Genomic DNA, 4,886 nt, shown 5'->3' on the forward strand with positions numbered 1-4,886 from the left:
CTGAAACACATGGTTAAAGTCTTTCTTCAGACATCTCAGGCTGCTCTTCTTGTAAATGTAACACCCACATTTGAACTAAGCGGGCATTCAGAGGGGTGGACAATTTCATATAAAGGCTATCATGCTGGCTTTACTAGCTCAGGCCACTGATGTCACAGAGGTCTGCATGTGGTCCAGGAAATAAAGTGTAGAGCTGAAGATGGCACTACAGATCAGTAGCATCATTCATTTCAAAGTTACATTAATGTCAAGACTAAATTTTATAATAATAAATGACATAATTGTCATGGTTTTTTTAAAATTATTTATTAAAAGATAATGTTTTTGAAATATCATTACAGTCTCTCTAATAGTAGAGCTTCCTGATGGAGTAACGGGGAAAGACGTTGGGATTAACAACGCTAGTAGGAGTCATCCCTTGCTGAACAAGGATGAATATTTATAAAATTACATTTATTCAGTTGAATCAACCAAAAAATATCAATATACTGTGCTGCTGATGGACTGTCTTATTTGGTAAACAGTATCATTTTGGGAAGTGCCGACATTTCAGCTGGATTGATACAATGATGATAATATTAGCAGTAAGAATAATACTATTCATAATAGAGCACTGTGTTAATTTGCTATGTATAAAGCAAAGTAAAAGATGTAACATTTTGTAAGAAAATACAGGATAAAAAGGGTTTAAAAATGATCAAATAACATACAAATTAATCAAGAAAATAAGGCTATGAATAAGGCAACAGAGTCTGTGATAGAAAAGATAAAAAGGCATCCTGAGGCTGGTTTTTACAGAAACCTGAAATCAACCACAAACATGGGCAGGACCCTTAAAAGCAGTTAATAAGCATTTGAATTACACACAGGAGGAACTGTGGCCAGGGGCTAAGAGATGACTGATGTGATGACGTGTGCTGGCTCTGTCAAAACTTGTACTGACATACTTATGTTTCACTTCCTGTTAGTGCAAAACAATCAAGTAGGTTGTTTTATAACCGGCTCAGACCTGTTTGGATGCCTGAGAGCACCACCAACACTGACTCATTTGACTTCTCATTACAGAAGAGGATTTCATTAATAATAGCCTAATGATGATGATGTTTCCCTGTGTTTTCCCAGTGTCTCCATGAAACAGCACAAACAGTGTTCCACAACGAGTTCTCATCAAACAAAATTAGGCTTTTAGTTTGCATAGTCTGCCCAGACAAACAGGTGCTTGTTTTTTCTCCTTCTCCTTTCTCGCAGCTCATGTGTGTCAGTTCTGCTTTCTGTTTTAATTTTACTCGACACTTAAATCTTTTTAGATCTACTTTTGCTATTTTCATCCCATCTTTAAAACCACAACAGGTTCTCATGCGTGTGGAGTTTTACAGTTTTTGGTAAGCCTAAAAACAGACTGAAGTATCTGTGACTACAGAAAAGCACTCCTCTTGTATCAGCAGCATTTATTTCTATCAGACTTTTCAAAATAAATGCTTTTCAAAGGGCAGTTTTTTTTTTACATCACAGGAATCACAAAACTGTATGATACATGCCCTAGCAGATATTAATAAATATAGAGCTTGGTATTTTGGCATTGCCTGATAGTTTTTAAAACCTATAATACTGACTATATATTCACCAGCCACTTGATTAGGTACACCTTTCTCATTATGGGTTGGACCCCCTTTTGCCTGAATAACTGCCTTAATCCTTCGTGGCACAGATTCATCAAGGTCCTGGAAACAATCATCAGACATTTTGGTCCATATTGACTTGAGAGCGTCACACAGCTGCTGCACATTTGTCAGCTGCGCACCTATGACGCAAATCTCCTGTTCCACTACCTCCCAGAGGTGCTCTATTGGATTGACATCTGGCGACTGTGGAGGCTATTTGAGAACAGTAAACTCAATGTTAGGTTAAAGAAACCAGTTTGGCATCATTGGAGATTTTTGAAATGATGTGTTATCCTGCTAGAAGCAGAAGATGGTCACACTGCAGTTATAAAGGGATGAACGTGCTCAGCCGCAGCCTGTGGGGTTTAAATGATGCTCACTTGGTACTAAGGGGCCAAAAGTGGTACAAGAAAATATTCCCGACACTATTACACCAGCAGCCTGAACTGTTGATATAACATCTATGTCCAGTTTAGGGCAGTCTGTGCAAATTGTAGCTTCATTTTATGTTCTTAACTGGCAGGAGTGACACTCGTCTTCAACGTGCGAGTTCAGGGATTTTCTTCTGCACAGCCCAGTTGGTTATTTGAGTCACTGTTTCCTCCTTATCAGCTCAAAGCAGTTTGGCCACTTAAACAAGGTATTTTCTTAAGAGAACTGTAGAAACTGTAGCTCACTGGATATTTTCTTATTTTCAGAACATCCCATTTAATCTGTGGAGATGGTTGTGTGTGAAAATCCCAGTAGTTTCTGAACAGTTTTTTTAATACTCGGATCAGCCCTTCTGACACCAACAAACATTCTGATGTTTTGTGTGAACTTCACCAGGTCACACACATGACCCACATGCTTAAAAGCATTGAGTACTATGTGGTAGATGTATAAAAGGCCAAAAATGTATTTAATATCATACAAAGCTTTTTTTTTTTTGTCCCTTTTTGCCTTTTTCAAGCGTGTTTATCACTTGTAACTAATGCAGAAAGCACACTCTGTAGAAGTAGAGTCAGGTTTTACTTACCTCTAAGACGTGCTAAAATATTCTAAGCTGAGAGCAAAAAAAACTCTTGTAAATTTAACAAAGTGAGAGAACAATGGTGTTTTCGAGGAAGTTATCATTTCCAGTCACACATCTTTAAAGGTGTTAGTGGCTTGATTTTTTTTAGCCTGTAACCAGGCTACAGTCTGTTGTTGTAGTCAGCTCAGCCTTTATGCAAACTGACAGCCAGACCACATTTTGGAGATGTTAGAGAAACAAATTTAATGTACTTTGAATCATTTCTCTGGGAATAAATTCTCAGTGGACAGAATCTGTAGCAAATGACGTCAATCCATCCTGGAGCTCAGCAGCTGTGGTGGCTTTCTGCTTTTTGTTTGTTTGTTTTATTCATTTTGATTATTTTTGGCTTATAGCTCCAGTTAACCAAACACAACCAACATCAGCAGATGGCATGGTACCCCAAATAATCACAGGCTGCAGAAACTTCACACTGGACTTCAAGCACCTCGGATCCTGTAACTCTGCACTCTCCCTCCAGACTTTAGGACCTGATTTTATAAATCAGAAGCATCTGTCCAGTTCATTTTTCTCCGTAGTCCAGGCGAGATGCTTCTGCCATTGTCCCTGGTTCTGGAGTAGTTTTAGATTAGAAATGCAACAGATGTAGTTTCTTTCCTGAAGACATATGTGCATGGTGGTTCTTGGGGGACATACAGAGCCTCAGTTTATTTCTTGTGAAGCTCCTTCTTGAACTCTTCTCAAGCCTGCAGTCATCAGTCTTTTCCCCAGTCAACTTTCCCTTAATATGCTTTAATACACTATTTTACAAACAGCCGGCCTTTTCAGCAGTGACCTTCGGTGGCTTAAGGATGTCAATGGTCATCATCCAGACATCTGTCAAATCAGCATAGTCACTCATCATAGTGGTTTCATGTACTAGTCTGCAGTATTTATACTGTATAAATAATAATTTATTCAAACTACTCATTTACTGGATTTCTAATTTTCATGAGCAACAAGCTATGATCAAAATTAAGATAAAAAAGGTTTGACCTTATTGCACATGAAATTGCAAAGAAATAACTTTTAATAATATTTAGTCATTTTTGAGAGGCACTAGTACACTGTATTTGAACAGTGACTGAAGCTTTCTACACTGAGTGTCTTGCTTAGTAAGGCCCTTTAGGATTAGCCAAAATTAGAACAAATGGTCCATTTGGACAACCCCATTTATTTAATCTTGATTAATTAAATTGAACATTTTTGGTTGACAGCGCATTTTATTATTCAGGTTTCTAATTATTTCAATTACCATAAAGGTGCCAAAACAACATGAGATGTTACTTCATGCTTATCAAGGTATATTAAATATAATTGCAATGCAAGACTTGTAAATCAGTGAAAAGAAAACCTGACCCCGCAAACCACATGTAAAAAGAAACACATGTCTACATATCTTCTACCACAACTGCTAAGGTGATTAAAGAACATTTAAACAGCATTGTCACTCTTCCTGTAAACTTGCATGACTTCATACTCACATGCCCCGCCCTGTATAGTTAGATCGAGCATCACAACCATGTGACAAGCATGAATTTGGATTTATGAAAGAGAAAGAGCAAGACACATTCACATTAGATAGTTGCTCTTTTTTTATACAGGCTCAAAAGAGGTAGCTTGTTTCCTTTATATTTTTAGAGCATGGTTTAACTGCAGACCTACAGTACATATGCTTAAGATCAGGTATAGTAGCATGAATATGCATTGCTCACTTTGGACCTTTCTTAGACAGAATTTCTTTTAACAGTCATGTGCACCCACTTATTGAGATCCAGTCAATTCTTTATAAGCTCGTGTGAACACGGGCTTAATAAAATATCTCATCATGAAAAAATAAATAAATAAAAATAAAAATTTAATGTGTTTTGGATAAGAGGTTTCAGACGTACACCCTGATGGAGAACTATCCTCGAAGAACCCATGCATGTGAAGATATGTATACAAAAAAAGTCAACACACAACGAGATACACTCAATATTATTTATGTTATTGTACAATCTGCATTTTTAAACAAATAATAATAATTAAAAAAAAAGATTAGTAAGATGTACAGTATTCGAATAATCGTATCTGGTGTGGACTGAAGACTCGAGTCCACCCAGAGCTCCAGTGATAGGAGAGGACAGAGGGCTGGAATGACTTATGACGGCTTAATAAGTGTGTGTGTG

This window comes from Pundamilia nyererei, unplaced genomic scaffold (assembly GCF_000239375.1).
Source record: "Pundamilia nyererei isolate P.nyererei 1_Seehausen unplaced genomic scaffold, PunNye1.0 scaffold00044, whole genome shotgun sequence".
Lineage (NCBI taxonomy): Eukaryota > Metazoa > Chordata > Actinopteri > Cichliformes > Cichlidae > Pundamilia > Pundamilia nyererei.